This window comes from Protopterus annectens, chromosome 15.part0 (assembly GCF_019279795.1).
Source record: "Protopterus annectens isolate FY-2018-M chromosome 15.part0, PAN1.0, whole genome shotgun sequence".
In the NCBI taxonomy this organism is placed as follows: Eukaryota; Metazoa; Chordata; order Ceratodontiformes; family Protopteridae; genus Protopterus; species Protopterus annectens.
The window spans coordinates 712,821,701-712,840,836 of NC_056749.1; positions in this window are offsets into that span (position 1 = coordinate 712,821,701).

Genomic DNA, 19,136 nt, shown 5'->3' on the forward strand with positions numbered 1-19,136 from the left:
GCTTACAGCAAAGGTGACACACCTCTCTCTTGATGTCATTTCTATCTCAAGGGCACACCTTGGTGTTATAACACTACGCTGTGAGGTGCATCCTTACATCAGTGGGGGATCTGTGATTCACTATTACTCCTCTCATTTGCATGGCATTGCCTACTAATTCCTAGCTACCGCACAAAACACTGTCACAGTCCCTTAGCAACCCTTGCACCATGGTGTGGTGTAACATGCCTGCCATTGACTATTATGGGGAAATCATGATATGTGTTACATTGCAGTTTTATCCTATATTTTTCTATTTTCCTTGTGATTTGGTTTGCGAGCCACTGCCCTGCACTTAAACTTTGCGATAGTGTAAAAAATTAAATTAAATGTACTTTTTATATTTTGTACATTTTTTTATGCCAATGGCTATATATTTAGCCATTGGCGTATATTAACAATATAATACATGTGTTTGGCCGGCTGTCATGGCTTCAATTTTATGTTTGCAAAATTGTAAACCGTTTTTTTACAGTTTACATTTCTGCATGCTTACACTACGCCTGCACCACTTCCTGGATCACTAAATACCTTCATTTGCATGATACACTGCTGCAAATGGGGTAATTAGCATACAGGGGCCGGGAGCTGTGCAGGAGTAGCGTACGCAGTTAGTGCACGTGGAAACAGCTTGTACCTGGATCGCTCGCCGGCCATATTTGGTGTTGGAATGCCAACGCTACACCTGCACCTGGTACAAGCTTCATGAATCCCAGGGATTATTTCCATTCCTAGATATGCATATCTGAATGGTAAATCTGAAAAAAATACTCCAGCCTATGAAAGGCATTTCAAAATTGTTAAATACTCTGAATTACCAGATTGTTGAAATTTTCTGAATCAGCATGTTGTTACAATGCTAAGCACTCTGAATTACTTGATAGATGCAATGTTAAGTTCTCTGATGCATCACATTGTTACAATGTAAAGTTATCCAAATCACCATATTGTTACAATGTTAAGCACTCTGGATTCATCAGATTTATTATTTATGTATGCTTAATTACAGAACTATTACATTATAGTCAAGACAACCATAGCAAGCCCATTTGCTAATAGGCTACTGGCCGTAAATCTAAAACATTCTTTTCTTAGCTAGTGCCAGAAAACAAGTCATGTACTACTGAGTGAAAAAAAAGTCTTTGACAATTATTCAGGAACATGTACTATCATAAAAAATGGGGACAAAGTTAATTTCTTCTGCAATTTCTGTAAATAAACTCCAAATACAAGCTACTATTATTGGACATGCCGATTCACCAATATCTCATTATGTACAAAGAATGGATATTCAAGCTTATAATACTAATACAAGACACTTCTCTATAAATTACTGGATGTTCAGGGTTATAAAGAATCTTCGCGCCCAAATGGGACCATAGCAGGATTCCTCACCTATCATCTCGGAAATGCATGAATTTGGAGCCTAATTTGGCATCCTGTATGCATCCTTCAACAAAAGCCAATGTACAATCATATGAAGTGTACAAGCATTTGATTTATGTGACTTTAACCTGAATGAAAGGAGCACGGTCAGAGTCTGTCCTAAAACAAGATGAAAGTCAAACATATAGCTTGTACATAGTTAACAAAATAGTGCTTACTGTTGTATTTCTTTTCAGTTTCACAAGTTGTTATAAAAGTTCCATCTGTCTTTGCCTCTACACCCCCCTCTCTATGTAGAATGGTTTCCTAGTCTAGGCTGAAGACAAGTCCATTAATTAGGTAGTACTGTCTATTACTAACACTCAGATCTTCCAATACATCCTGCCTATTCCCATCCTGCTTTCCTATTTAATGACTTATGTGCCTTCAGCACTTCTCCATGGCTGTCTCACTGCATGGCTCATGTGTATAAAGACAAGATGTGGTCGTTTTACAATGTCCTCTCCTCTTTCTGTCCTTTCCCTTCAGATTTATCAAGCTTTTTTAAAGGCCCAACTGTTTTTGCTTGTACTTCACCTATTTATCATCTTTTCAGACAAAAAGTATTTCTTAACGTCTAGGCTGGTTAGAGTTTTCCTTAAGTTGGTAGTCATGCCCTCTTACCATCCTGATTTCATTGCACTTTTCCCTTTAATGCCTTACGTACCTGTATCACTTCACTCATGCTAATAATTTTTCTAGTGAAAAAGGTCATAACACTAAGGCTGCCCTTCTCTGGAATATCACATGTCATGTGACTCCTTTCTCACATTAATGTCAATAGAATGTTACAAAAGACTCCACTTGTGGCCTTACACGTCTGACAATGAATCATTTTCACCATTCTGTCCTGTATGCTATAGTGCTGGATAAACACACCTAACAAGATTCCATGCATGATCTTATAAGGGTCTTACTTTGAAGCATTCTCACCTTCCCATCCTGTATGCTACAGTCCTGGATATATACTCTTAACACCCAGTTGTCACAAGCCTAATAGGTCATAAGTTCTGTAAAAGTCAGATACAATCTCTTTCCTGTTTGAGCATGCTCAGAACTGCACATGAAAAACATGCTTCTCTTACTAGGTCCATGCTGTCTCAGTTATGTTTAGTCACAAGACATCTGTATTTGTTATTTTTCTTTAGGTATCTCTGGAAATGTATATATGCGACATTATACAACACACATCGAGCACAACAGTAAACCTTAGTCAATCACAATTCAACTAAAAAGAAATGCATTGTGGGATTTTTTTTCATGGTGGCCCACGTACAACTAGCAGGGAACAGTAATGAGGATTACCCCAGTCTGATTGCAAAACACTGACTTCATTAATGCATGCAGTACAATATATGACTGCATTAAGGAAAGTGAACGGCAAGCAACACATGCAGCTTAAAAGCATTACCAGCAAAACTTTGAGATGAGTTGCCAGAAGGAAGAATTTCTACTCATGCATTACAAATTGCAAGCTACAAATTAAAGACTACAAGAATTTGTTAAAACATGTCAATTGCAAAGTATAACTGTAGGAATAACCTGCACATTGTGGGTTTAACATAAAGGAATTGCTACTCAACAAGCTATCAAATAATTAATAGTAAATACTGAGGCTATGGTTGCAGAAGTGACACAAAGGGACAGAAGGAGGTCAATGTGCTCAATATCCATCTTATCTTATCTTAAAAAAGCTAAAAGCCTTTCTAGTACTGCATTCAGCCACCCTAACTTTATCCCTCTAATGGCTAAATATAGATGGATGTTATCACCATGGCTAAATACAGATGGATGTTATCACCATGGCCAAATACAGATGGACGTTATCACCAGATTTCTTATTAGAGGAAATAGACTCCACAGAACAGGCATCAGGTGGCTGTAATCATAGTAGAGTCAGCCATTACAAATATTCAGTGTTTGTGTATCATTCGATCAGACAATAATGCCAATTGGCATATTTTATTGCTGTCTGCAGGAAATGGTCATTGCAGTATGGTTAGTGAATAGACACTGTTAAAGCAGTTTTAGTTACTGTGATTTCAAGGTACTGTATTTAAACTACAGCTGGTAGTGGATCTTTTTCTCTGACATCTGCTTCTATGACTTGCAGTTAATTCTTATGTAATGAGTCTCTATTTTTGTCAATCTCATCACAATAAAGGAATGAATAGCATATTATTATGACAGCAATAACTCTTAGCGTTCCAAAGCAACAGTATTTCCTGGTAGAAAGAAACACCTTAATTCCTATGGGCACTGACAGAGAACATAATGACCTATATGGACACAGAAAGTAAAATAGAGTGGGTTGATGTTTGGCTATCTCACCTCCTAAGTATAGGTCTTGGGTCACATGCTGCCAAATGGCTCCAAGACATTTCCACAAAATGATCAAAGTGAAAATCAACTCCACTCAGTCATACAAAGGTAGTATACATTCTGTTGTTAAACAAGTTTCAATTCTTGTATCCTCCTCCACTTCTCATTTTTTGTAAACAAATGACCCAACCTGTAACTGTTACTTTATGCTGATTCCAGGATCCAGTACGTATTTAACATGAAGCAAAAATGCATCTAAGATCGAGTGCAATAGGATGCATAAAATATTTGTAGGTCATTATATTTAAATAAAATGCTCATTAAACATTAAGAAAAACAAAACAATGATGTTCTGAACTCACATAAAGCAATCAAAATATCCCAACATTCTTCAGATCAAGGACCAAAATAACCATTGCATAGAGACGACTCCCACCATTAGATAGCTGGGAGTCTGGCTGGATCAAAGACCACTGCCACCATTAGATATCTGGGTGTCTAGCTGGATCAAATACCACTTACTCCCACCATTATATATCTGAGTGTCTGGTTGGATCAAAGACCACTTACTCCCACCATTATATATCTGGGAGTCTGGATGGATCAATGACCACTTACTCCCACCATTATATATCTGGGAGTCTGGATGGATCAATGACCACTCCCACCATTAGATATCTGGGTGTCTAGATGGATCAAAGACCACTTACTCCCACCATTATATATCTGGGAGTCTGGATGGATCAATGACCACTCCCACCATTAGATATCTGGGTGTCTAGATGGATCAAAGACCACTTACTCCCACCATTATATATCTGGGTGTCTGGTTGGATCAAAGACAACTTAATCCAACTATTAGATATCTGGGAGTCTGGATGGATCAAAGACCACTCCCACCATTAGACATCTGGGTATCTGGCTCGATCAAAGGCCACTTACTCCCACCAATAGATATCTGGGAGTTTGGATGGACCAAAGATCACTTACTCCCACTACCAGATAGCTGAGTGACTAGCTGGATCAAAGACCACTTACTCACACCATTAGATATCTGGGAGTCTGGATGGTTTCAAAGACCACTCCCACCATTAAATATCTGGGTGTCTGGCTAGATCAAAGACCACTTACTCCCACCATTAGATATGTGGGAGTCTGGATGGATCAAAGACCACTTACTCTAACCATTAGATATCTGCTAGTCTGGATGGATCAAAGGCCACTCTCACAATTAGATATCTCGGAGTCTGGCTGGATCAAAGACCACTTGCTTCCACCATTAGATATCTGGGTGTTTTGCTGGACCAAAGACCACTTACTCCCGCCATAAGATATCTGGATGTCTGTATGGATCAAAGACCACTTACACCCACCATTACATATCTGGGAGTCTGTATGGATCAAGGACCACTCTCACCAATAGAAATCTGGGAGTCTGGATGGATCAAAGACCATTCCAACCATTAGATATCTGTGAGTCTGGATGCATCAAAGACCATTCCAACCATTAGATATCTGGGAGTCTGGATGGATCAAAGACCCCTTACTCCCACCATTAGATATCTGGGAGTTTGGATGGATCAAAGACCACTCCCACCATTAGATATCTGGGTGTCTGGCTGGATCAAAGACCACTTACACTCACAATTAGATATCTGTGAATCTGGATGCATCAAAGACCATTCCAACCATTAGATATCTGGGAGTCTGGATGGATCAAAGACCACTCCCACCATTAGATATCTGGGAGTCTGGATGGATCAAAGACCACTCCCACCATTAAATATCTGGGTGTCGGTCTAGATCAAAGACCACTTACTCCCACCATTAGATATCTGGGAGTCTGGATGGATCAAAGACCACTTACATCCACCATTAGATATATGCAAGTCTGAATGGATCAAAGGCCATCCCCACCATTAGATATCCAGGAGTCTGGATGGATCAAAGACCACTTATGCCAACATTAAATATCGGGAAGTCTGGATGGATCAAGGACCACTCCAAGCATTATATACTTGGGAGTCTGGATAGATCAAAGACAACTTACTCCCACCATTAGATATCTGGGAGTCTGGATGGATTAAAGACCACTCCCACCATTAGATATCTGGGAGTCTAGATGGAACAAAGATCACTCCCACAATTAGATATCTGGGAGTCTGGATGGATTAAAGACCACTTATGCCAACATTAAATATCGGGAAGTCTGGATGGATCAAGGACCACTCCAAGCATTATATACTTGGGAGTCTGGATAGATCAAAGACAACTTACTCCCACCGTTAGATATCTGGGAGTCTGGATGGATCAAAGACCACTCCCACCATTAGATATCTGGGAGTCTGTGGAGATCAAAGACCATTCCAAACATTAGATATCTGGGAGTCTGGATGGATCAAAGACAACTTACTCCCACCATTAGATATCTGGGAGCCTGGATGAATCAAAGACCACTCCAACTATTAGATAGCTGGGAGACTGGATGGAACAAAGACCACTCCCACCTTTAGATATCTGGGTGTCTGGATGGATCAAAGTCCACTTACTCCCACTATTTGATATCTGCAAGTCTGGATGGATCAAAGACCACTCCCACCATTAGATATTTGAGAGTTGGGCTGGCTCAAAGACCACTAACTCCCTCCATTAGATATCTGGGTGTCTGGATGTGTCTAAGACCAGTCCAACTATTAGATATCCGGGTGTCTAGCTGGATCAAAGACAGCTTACTCCCACCATAAGATATCTGGAAGTCAGGATGGATCAAAGATCACTCCCACCATTAGATATCTGGGAGTCTGGATGGATCAAATACTACTTACTCCCACCATTAGATATCTGAGAGTCTGGATGGTTCAAAGACCACTCCCACTATTAGATATCTGAGAGTCTGGATGGATCAAACACCATTCTTACCATCTTGGAGTCTGGATGGATCAAAGACTACTCCCACCATTATATAGTTGGGAGTCTGGATGGATCAAAGACCACTTACTCCCACCATTAGATATCTGGGAGTCTGGATGGATAAAAGACCACTCTCACCATTAGATATATGGGTGTCTAGATGGATCAAAGACCAATTACTCCCACCATTAGATATTGCGAGTCTGAATGGATCAAAGGCCATTCCCACCATTAGATATCCGGGAGTCTGGACGGATCATAGACCACTTATGCCAACATTAGATATCAGGGAGTCTGGATGGATCAAAGACCACTCCAACCATTAGATATATGGGAGTCTGGATAGATCAATGACAACTTACTCCCACCATTAGATATCTGGGAGTCTGGATGGATTAAAGACCACTCCCACCATTAGATATCTGGGACTCTGGATGGATCAAAGATCACTCCCACTATTAGAATTCTGGGAGTCTGGATGGATCAAAGACCACTCTCACCATTAGAAACCTGGGAGTCTGGATGGATCAAAGACCACTCCCACCATTATATATCTGGGTGTCTGGCTGGATCAAAGACCACTTACACTCACCATTAGATATCTGCTAGTCTGGATGAATCAAAAACCACTCCAATCATTAGATATCTGGGAGTCTGGATGGATCAAAGACCACTCTCACCATTATATATCTGGGTGTCTGGCTGGATCAAAGACCACTTACACTCACCATTAGATATCTGCTAGTCTGGATGAATCAAAGACCACTCCAATCATTATATATCTGGGTGTCTGGCTGGATCAAAGACCACTTACACTCACCATTAGATATCTGCTAGTCTGGATGAATCAAAGACCACTCCAATCATTATATATCTGGGAGACTGGATGGATCAAGGACCACTCCCACTATTAGATATTTGGAAGTCTGGATGAATCAAAGACCACTCCCACCATTAGATATCTAGGAGGCTGGATGGATCAAACATCGCTCCCACTATTAGAAATCTGGGAGTCTGGCTGGAACAAAGAACACTTACACCCACCATTAGATATCTGGGAGTCTGGATAGATCAAAGACCAGTCCAACCATTAGATATCCGGGAGTCTGGACGGATCAAAGACCACTTATGCCAACATTAGATATCAGGGAGTCTGGATGGATCAAAGACCACTCCAACCATTAGAAATCTGGGAGTCTGTATGGATCAAAGACCACTTACTCTCACCATTAGATATCTGGGTGTCTGGCTTGTTCAAAGACCACTTACACCCATCTTTAGATATCTGGGAGTCTCGATGGATCAAAGACCACTCCAACCATTAGAAATCTGGGAGTCTGGATGGATCAAAGACCACTTACTTCCACCATTAGATATCTGGGAGTCTGGATGGATCAAAGACCACTCCCACTATTAGATATCTGGGAGTCTGGATGGATCTAAACCACTCCCACCATTAGATATCTGTGTGTCTGGCTGGATCAAAGACCACTTATGCCCACCATTAGATATCTGGGATTCTGGATTGATCAAAGACCACTTACTCCACCATTAGATATCCGGGAGTCTGGATGCTTCCAAGATCACTCCAAGTATTAGATATCTGGGAGTCTGGCTGGATCAAATACCACTTACTCCGACCATTAGATATCTGAGTGTCTAGCTGGATCAATGACCAATTACTCCCACCATTAGATATCTAGGTGTCTGGCTGAATCAAAGACCACTTACGCCCACCATTAGATATCTAGGAGTCTGGATGGATCAAAGGCTTCTCCCACCATTAGATATCTAGGAGTCTGGGTGGATCAATGACCATTCCCACCATTAGAAATTTGAGAGTCTGGATGGATCATAGACCACTCCCACCATTGGATATCTGTGAGTCTGGATGAATCAAATAGCACTCCCACCATTAGGTATCTGGGTGTCAGGCTAGATCAATTACCACTTACTCCCACCATTAGATATCTGAGTGTCTAGATGGATCAAAGACCACTTACTTCCACTGTTAGATATCTGCGAGTCTAGATGGATCAAAGACCACTCCCACCATTAGATAGTTGGGACTCTGGATTGATCAAAGACCACTTACTCCCACCATTAGATATCTCGGAGTCTGGCTGGATCAATGACCACTTACTCCTACAATTAGATATATGGGTGTCTAGCTGGATAAAAGCCCACTTACTCCCACCATTAGATATCAGGGTGTCTGGCTGGATCAAAGACCACTTACCCCAACCATTAGATATCTGGGAGTCAGGATGGATCAAAGGCCATTCCAACAATTAGATATCTGGGAGTCTGTATGGATCAAAGACCACTAACTCCCACCATTAGATATCTGGGGGTCTTTATGGATCTAAGACCACTCCCACTATTAGATATCTGGTAGTCTGGATGTATCAAAGACCACTCCCACCATTAGATATCTGGGTGTCTGGCTAGATCAAAGACTACTTACTCCCACCACTTGATATCTGCAAGTCAGGATGGACCAAAGACCACTCTTACCATTAGATATTTGAGAGTCAGGCTGGCTCAAAGACCACTTACTCCCACCATTAGATATACGGGTGTTTGGATGTGTCAAAGACCACTCCCACCATTAGATATCTGGGAGTCTGCATGGATCAAATACTACTTTCTCCCAACATTAGATATATTGGAGTCTGGATGGTTCAAATACCACTCCCACTATTAGATATCTGAGAGTATGGATTTATCAAAGACCACTCTTACCATTAGATATCTTTGAGTCTGGATGGATCAAAGACTACTCCCACCATTAGATATCTGGGTATCTACCTGGATCAAAGACTTTTTGCTCAAACCATTAGATATCTGGGTATCTGGATGAATCAAAGACCACTCCCACCATTAGATATCTGGGTGTCTAGCTGGATCAAAGACCACTTACTCCCACCATTATATATCTGGCAGTCTGGATGGATCAAAGTCCACTCACGCCATTAGATATCTGGAAGTTTGGATGGATCAAAGACCACTCCCACTATTAGATATCTGGGATCATTTCCTCCCACCATTTGATATCTGGGAGTCTGGCTGGATCAAAGACCACTCCCCACCATTAGATATCTGGGTGTCTAGATGGATCAAAGACCACTTACTCCCTCCATTAGATATCTGTGAGTCTGAATAGATCAAAGGCCACTCCTACCATTAGATATCCGGGAGTCTGGACGGATCAAAGATCACTTACGCCAACATTAGATATCGGGGAGTCTGGATGGATCAAAGACTTATCCAACCATTAGATATTTCGGAGTCTGGACTGATCAAAGACAACTTACTCCCACCACTAGATATCTGGGAGTCTTGATGGATTAAAGACCACTCCCACCATTAGATATCTGGGAGTCTGGATCGATCAAAGACCATTCCCACTATTAGGTATCTGGGAGTCTGGATGGATCAAAGACCACTCCTACCATTAGATACCTGGGAGTTTGGATGGATCAAAGACAACTCCCACCATTAGATATCTGGGTGTCTGTCTGGATGAAAGACCACTTACACTCACCATTAAATATCTGCTAGTCTGGATGGATCAAAGACCACTCCAATCATTAGATATCTGGGAGTCAGGATGGATCAAGCACCACTTACTCCCACCATTAGATATCTGGGAGTCTGGATGGATTAAAGACCACTCCCACCATTAGATATCTGAGAGTCTGGATGGATCAAAGACCACTTACTCCCACCATTAGATATCTGGGATGCTGGATGAATCAAAGACCACTCCAACTATTAGATATTTGGGAGTCTGGATGGATCAAAGACCACTCCCACCATTAGATATCTGAAAGGCTGGATGGATCAAAGACCACTCCTACCATTAGATATCTTGGTGTCTGGCTGGAACAAAGGCAACTTAAACCCACCATTAGATATCTGGGAGTCTGGATAGATTAAAGACCAGTCCAACAATTAGATATCTCGGAGTCTGGCTGGATCCATGACCACTTACTCCTACAATTAGATATATGGGTGTCTAGCTGGATAAAAGCCCACTTACTCCCACCATTAGATATCAGGGTGTCTGGCTGGATCAAAGACCACTTACCCCAACCATTAGATATCTGGGAGTCTGGATGGATCAAAGGCCATTCCAACAATTAGATATCTGGGAGTCTGTATGGATCAAAGACCACTTACTCCCACCATTAGATATCTGCGGGTCTTTATGGATCAAAGACCACTCCCACTATTAGATATCTGGTAGTCTGGATGTATCAAAGACCACTCCCACCATTAGATATCTGGGTGTCTGGCTAGATCAAGGACTACTTACTCCCACCACTTGATATCTGCAAGTCAGGATGGACCAAAGACCACTCTTACCATTAGATATTTGAGAGTCAGGCTGGCTCAAAGTCCACTTACTCCCCCCATTAGATATACGGGTGTTTGGATGTGTCAAAGACCACTCCCACCATTAGATATCTGGGAGTCTGCATGGATCAAATACTACTTTCTCCCACCATTAGATATATTGGAGTCTGGATGGTTCAAAGACCACTCCCACTATTAGATATCTGAGAGTATGGATTTATCAAAGACCACTCTTACCATTAGATATCTTTGAGTCTGGATGGATCAACGACTACTCCCACCATTAGATATCTGGGTATCTACCTGGATCAAAGACTTCTTGCTCAAACCATTAGATATCTGGGTATCTGGATGAATCAAAGACCACTCCCACCATTAGATATCTGGGTGTCTAGCTGGATCAAAGACCACTTACTCCCACCATTATATATCTGGCAGTCTGGATGGATCAAAGTCCACTCCCACCATTAGATATCTGGAAGTTTGGATGGATCAAAGACCACTCCCACTATTAGATATCTGGGATCATTTTCTCCCACCATTTGATATCTGGGTGTCTAGTTGTATCAAAGACCGCTTACTCTCGCTATTATATATCTGGGAGTCTGGATGGATTAAAGACCACTCCCACCAATAGATATCTGGGAGTCTGGATGGATCAAAGACCACTCTGACCATTAGATATCTGGGTGTCTGGCTGTTTCAAAGACCACTTATGCCAACCATTAGTTGTCTGGGAGTCTGGATGGTTCAAAGACCACTCCCACTATTAGATATCTGGGAGTCTGCATCGATCAAAGACCACACCCACAATTAAATATCTGGGAGTCTGGGTGGATCTATGACCACTCCCACCATTAGATATCTGGGTGTCTGGGTGGATCAAAGACCACTTACGCCCACCATTAGATATCTGGGAATCTGGATGGATGAAAGACCACTTACTCCACCATGAGATATCCGGGAGTCTGGATGGATCAAAGACCACTTACACCCACCGTTAGATATCTGGGAGTCTGGATCGATCAAAGACCACTCCAACTATTAGATATCTGGGAGTCTGGCTGGATCAAAGTCCACTTACTTCCACCATTAGATATCTGGGTGTCTATTTGGATCAATGACCACTTACATCCACCATTAGATATCTAGGAGTCTGGATGGATCAAAGACCACTCCCTCCATTAGATATCTGGGAGTCTGGATGGATCAATGACCACTCCCACCATTAGATATCTGTGTCTAGCTGGATCAAAGACCACTTAACCCCACATTTATATATCTGGGAGTCTGGATGGATCAAAGACCACTCCCACCATTAGATATCTGGGAGTCTGAATGGATCAAGGACCACTCCCACTATTAGATATCTGGGTGTCTTGCTGGATCAAAGACCACTTTCTCCCACCATTAGATATCTGGGAGTCTGGATGGATCAAAGACCACTCCCACCATTAGATATCTGGGTGTCTGGATCAAAGACCACTCCTACCATTAGATATCTTGGAGTCTAGCTGGATCAAATACCTCTTACTCCCACCATTAGATATCTGGGTGTCTGACTGGATCAAAGGTCACTCCTACCTTTAGATATCTGGGTGTCTATCTGGAACAAAGACCACTTACTCCCACCATTAGGTATCTGTGTGTCTGGCTTTATCAAAGACCACTCCCACCATCAGATATCTGGGTTTCTTGCTGGATCAAAGACCACTTACACCTACCATTAGCTATCTGGGAGTCTGGATGGATCAAAGACCACTTACTCCCACTATTAGACATCTGGGTATCTAGCCAGATCAAAGACCACTTGCTCCCACAATTAGTTATTTGGGAGTCTGGATGAATCAAATACCACTCCCACCATTAGGTATCTGGTTGTCTGGCTGGATCAATGACTGTGTTTTTTCAGATCCATTACAAAAATCCAAAGTCAGCTACATGCTGTTCTGTGCCCGCGAACATTTTTATTTCTCTCTCCAGTGCAGCCATAAGCAAAAGCATCTCATATCCGCTTTGTCTCCTCGGAATATGACACATTGCTAATTGTAACAGTTCCAAGAAAAAAAATGCCAATTTGCTAAATAGCCAAATCTCTCAGACTAGAACACAGAAAGCCAACCTCTTTTTTGGCTCTCTCTTTTTTAAATGTTTACAGCCAAGACACTAAATCTGCCCTCTCTCCAAACTACTTACACATTTCCCTTCCTGATTCAACCTCAGACAGCCACCAAGTTCTGGACCTACGCTCCAAACTCCCAAACCTAATTTCCAGTTTACCATACACTGTTTTTCAGTACTTGTCCCCAAACCATTGCTGTCTTTCCCATTAGACCTAAAAGAAGTATTTATATAATCTTAGTTCAGGTCACAATTCAATGAATTCTGAATTAAACAAAACATATGTAAGTACAGTAGTGCTGGACATATTACCAAACCTAGGCATAACCGTCACCACCCTGTCCACCTGTGCTACTACTGCTGGTCATACTACCAAACACTACAGTAGCTCTCATTACCTTGTCCACCTTTGCTACTACTACAGCTGACCATATACCAAAACTAGTCATAGCCTTCACACCCTGTCCACATCTGCTATTACTGCTCACCATATTACCAGACTCCACAGTGGCCCTCACCACTCTGTCCACCTTTGCCACAGTTTCCAGCTTACTACATAACCCAGCTGTAATCTTCACTACTCTGTCAACTTGTAATCATATTCTCCCGCTCTCTCTGCTACACTCTCCCTCTGGGTAATACATATCTGCATGTACATAAATAGTTGTTCTTACCCAGAAACTGTTCGAAGATTTCTATACTTTACTATTTTCAGTTTGTGACTGCATGTTCTTGTCACATAAAACGTACTGCTTCTCTCTACATCTTGCATTTATAAACATGATGGCTGAGCCTATAATTGGTTGTATAATAGAAAAATAAATAAATAAATAATTATCCCGCCTCTTTGATACTTAGTTCTATCTATCTCTTCATGGCTTATTTCAGGTGATCATAACTGGCTGCAGGTGATATAATTTAGTTTGCCATCGGTATAAATCGCATAAACTCATGGTTTGTCCATGCACAAAGATACCTTCTTATAACATGGCAGTGGTGTGCAATTATTTAATGAAGTATGCTGCATGTCACCATTTTGTCTCTCTCTTAACATTTTTACAGGCATGCAGTGAGTGTTAGGCATATGGATTTTGTTTTCCTTTTTCCTTTTTTATACATAAACTAGCTCTACTTTTCACAGTTCTGCACCAAAACTATTTTCACTTGACATCAGACCAAAAACTGTGAGCAGTTATGCACATTTATGCTCATCAGGTTGAAAGTTATCAGTAAATGCCTCCAACCTCAATTTATTTCTGTTGGCTTTTGGCAAATTGTATGCAGGCCAGTACTGTTAGTGTTCATATTAAAACAACAAATGCTTAACATAGCGAACGCTGTTTAATCGACACTCTTTACTCGAAATGGTGAAATCCCAAAAGCACAGAACGGCAATTTTTTTCCAAGGGGAAAAAAAATCACTGGGCCATTTTTGGGACTTTGCCATTTCCTCCACTGTGATGTGATCTTGGAGTTGGTATATTTAAGTGGGGGTGGGGGATGAAGCCCCCCACTTTATTTTGTGTTTCATTTATTTATTTTTTTTGTACGGAGCAGCAATTTGTTTCCCTGGGGAAACAAAATCGATGTTCTGTGTGTTCAGTATTTGGTGTTTCGACTTATTAGTGTTGATTATACAGTGTTTGCTATGTTAAGCGTTTGCTGATATAATATAGACCCTACTGTTATAAGTGGGTTTCTGATGTATTCTAATTATCCTGTCTTCAGGGACTCAAATTTTCATAATTTATTGTACAACTTCATCCTTTTAAATAAGGTTCATGGTTTGATAGAAGTCAAGCAATGTGTTTATATTGTTGGAGCTTCAGAAAAAGGGTATGTAAGGTATTGCTTGTGAGAACAGTTCACTAAAGAATGGCATTAGGTTCCTCTGAAATGTAAATAGAACATGAAGTTGGGCAAATGTACACACATGGATCTAGTTACTAGTATGACTCATCTTCTGCCTTCCTATTCAGCTGTTAAACTCTTTGCACATATGTTATAGTCTCAAGTGCTATATGGTGAGCCATTTAGTAGGGTATGTGTATTGGAAATGTGCATGCACCTACTGAGGGCAATGATTGCTGGGTTGGTAAAGCTGTCATAAGGGGGGTGGAAGTTAGGCCACACTCTCCAGGACATACCTCTCAACCTCTTAGAGCAAGAAATCTGGAGAAAGCCACAAATGATGGAGGGACAAAGGTCCAAAAAATAGGGACTTTTTAAAACATTGCACTTACAAACTTAGTTGATAGAACAGATTTTGCATTAGCATGATTTTCTGAAGAGTATGAAGTCTAAAACCCAAATATCTGTCATTATTTTCTGACTTCAACCCCCTCAATGATTTACCAGCGAATTGCCAGAAAAACATAATTTTATGAGAAACAGACAAAAAATATGAGGCAAAAGTCTGGACATTCAACAAAAATCTGTACAGTTGAGAGGTATGCCTCCAGGCTTTTCTGTTGCTTATAGCAATGAGCCTAACCTTTCCACAAGAAGAGTATGCAGGCATCTGCCACTCATTCTCATCATCCCCCTGTGGTCCTTACAGCTTCCACACCACTACTCGGACATGGGTCATTTGGGTGAAGTAAGGGATTTATCCGTCTTAGCCATGGAGATATTTAATGTCTGCTTCTTATGTTAGAAAGGTACTTCACAAGGTTCTTTTCAAAACATACATGTAATGCTCCATCTATTATAACACATTGTAGCTTCCTGAGATAAGACTGATACCTATTAAAGTATTTCTGACAAAGCTAAGTGTTCTTGATAATTTGATTAGATGATTGGCTGTCCGGTTATCATACACTCCTCTTTTGACACTTGTACATTAAAGGTTGTTGTTGCTGTTGTTTTTTCCCCCCTCAGGTCACATGAAGACGTTGTTAGGTATGTTCTCGCACGTGGACTGAGGTGTGATTTTTTTTTATCTTATATTTGCTGCTTTCCTTGAAAAAAGAGCTTGTAAGGAAAATGACATTATTTGTACAGCTATTTAAAGTAAAATGTAAACTAGAGTTTTCTTCTCCCACCTCCTTCAACTTGGTGATGCCACTTTGATGATTCATATCTAATTAGATTACTTTTGGTACCTATAAAAATTATCATGTCTGTCTGCTTGAGTGTTACTAGTCAAAATGTTGTCAAAAATGTTGTAGAATCCTTCCTTGACATACTCGTGAGTCTTTTTCAATTTTAGGGTATAAACAGTAATTCATGTGAGAAAGTAGCCTTTGTTAAGCTTGCGAAAGCATTTAATTCAAGATTTATTTATAAACTGTTTCTTTTTGTCAAACTGATAAAATGAATACATCTGGGTTCAGTGTGTTCTTCCCAAAGGTATGCCACTCCCTCACCCGCCACTGTCAACTGACCTCTCACTGGACCTTATTTAAAACAGCAGTGCTTATGTGTTTTCTGCCTTCAAGATTCCTAGTAATTCTACTAGATTTCTTTTTGTTAGCACACTTCAGTGGTCTGTGAAAGCATGAACACACAATATATATATATATATATATATATATATATATATATATATATATATATATGTGTGTGTGTGTGTGTGTGTGTGTGTATAAGTATATATACATAGTTTTTTTTTGTAATCACATGCAGCCCTCATTGGTTTATTTGTTTATAGGTAAATTGCATGTTTTTTTGTCTACAGAAGTCAAATGTGCATGCACCTACTGCATGAAATGGCAATGATTACCAATAATTGCTTTTTATAAGAATGTACATTCAGTGAAATATGGAACTTAAACACAAAGAGCACACAAACACATTGAAAATACTCAGTGGGTATGACAAATTCATTATTTTATTTATCTATTTATTTTGTTTTTCTGTCATTTTTTCACTGAGAATGACTGACTGATAAGAGAATCTCTTTTCACTGAAGGCCTGGGGAGAAACTCTCCATTTGTACAATGCAATAGAACATGCAATGTAAGCTATCATAGACAAATGAAAGATTAGCGTCATCCTTGAGAGTTTTAGGAAATGATGTAAAGTAATATATCGGATTGGATCATACTACATAAAAGCATATTGAATAAAAGTACATATTCATATCATTACTATCACACTGGCACAATAGATTCTAATTGGTACACTCATGGTATCTTGTGGAAATAAAATATATTATAGTCAAGCATTTGTACTGGAACAGCTATAAACATGGGCACACAAGAGAAAGCCTATAAATACCTGTATTAATGTAGGAGTTAGACAAAGTAATCTGGTTGAATTAGGATATTGTACCCTTTAGGAGGATAGAATAATAAGTAATAAGTTACAGACATAACATCGTTAGTTGTGGACACTAGTATCATGAAGTGCTGGTTAAACTTTACTTGCAATTGAGTCATCATTGCATTATTAGTAAGGCCATATGTCTTATAGAGCTATAAAATGTGGGAAATTGGTATTAAGGGAGAGAATTGTTGGTTATAACATCAACTTAGTGAGAAATGAAAGGAAAATATATCAGTACAGTGATTAATGCTGATAGATACTGATCAGCATACATATGTGGATGTTCAGTAAAAGTACTATAAACACATTGACTAAGAACAAGCAAACTCCTTGCTCATGAACTGTTGCCCCACCTGCAGTCTCAGAGTTGCCCTTGCATAGTCATGTAACTGCTGTTTTCCTTAGTAAATGAAATGTCTGGGCAACTACTGTAAAAACATACCTAGGGTAACATTTACTATTTATTATACACTTGTATTGTTTGTGTGGGGTAACATTTACTATTTATTATACATGTGTATTGTTTGTGTGGGGTAACATGTACTATTTATTATACACTTGTATTGTTTGTGTGGGGTAACGTACTATTTATTATACACTTGTATTGTTTGTGTGGGGTAACATTTACTATTTACTATACACTTGTATTGTTTGTGTGGGGAAACATTTACTATTTATTATACACTTGTTTGTGTGGGGTAACATTTACTATTTACTATACACGTGTATTGTTTGTGTGGGGTAACATTTACTATTTATTATACACGTGTATTGTTTGTGTGGGGTAACATTTACTATTTATTATACACTTGTATTGTTTGTGTGGGGTAACATTTACTATTTACTATACACTTGTATTGTTTGTGTGGGGAAACATTTACTATTTATTATACACTTGTTTGTGTGGGGTAACAATTACTATTTATTATACATGTGTATTGTTTGTGTGGGGTAACATTTACTATTTATTATACACTTGTTTGTGTGGGGTAACATTTACTATTTATTATACACTTGTACTGTTTGTGTGGGGTAACATTTGCTATTTATTATACACTTGTTTGTGTGGGGTAACATTTACTATTTATTATACACTTGTATAGTTTGTGGGGGTAACATTTACTATTTATTATACACTTGTATTGTTTATGTGGGGTAACATTTACTACTTATTATATACTTGTTTGTGTGAGGTAACATTTACTATTTATTATATACTTGATTGTGCGGGGTAATATTTACTATTTATTATACACATGTATAATAAATAGTAAATGTTACTATTATTAACTATTATTATTATTAACAATAGTTACTACTATTGTTGTGAGGGGTAACATTTGCTATTTATTATATACTTGTATTGTTTGTGTGGGGTAACATTAACTATTAATTAAACACTTGTTTGTGTGGGGTAAAATTTACTATTTACTATACACGTGTATTGTTTGTGTGGGGTAAAATTTACTATTTACAATATACTTGTATTGTTTGTGTAGGGTAACGTTTACTATTTATTATACACTTGTATTGTTTGTGTGGGGTAACATTTACAATTTATTATACAGTTGTTTGTGTGGGGTAACATTTACTATTTGTTATACAAGTGTATTGTTTGTGTGGGATAACATTTACTATTTACTATACATGTGTATTGTTTGTGTGGGGTAACATTTACTATTTACTAT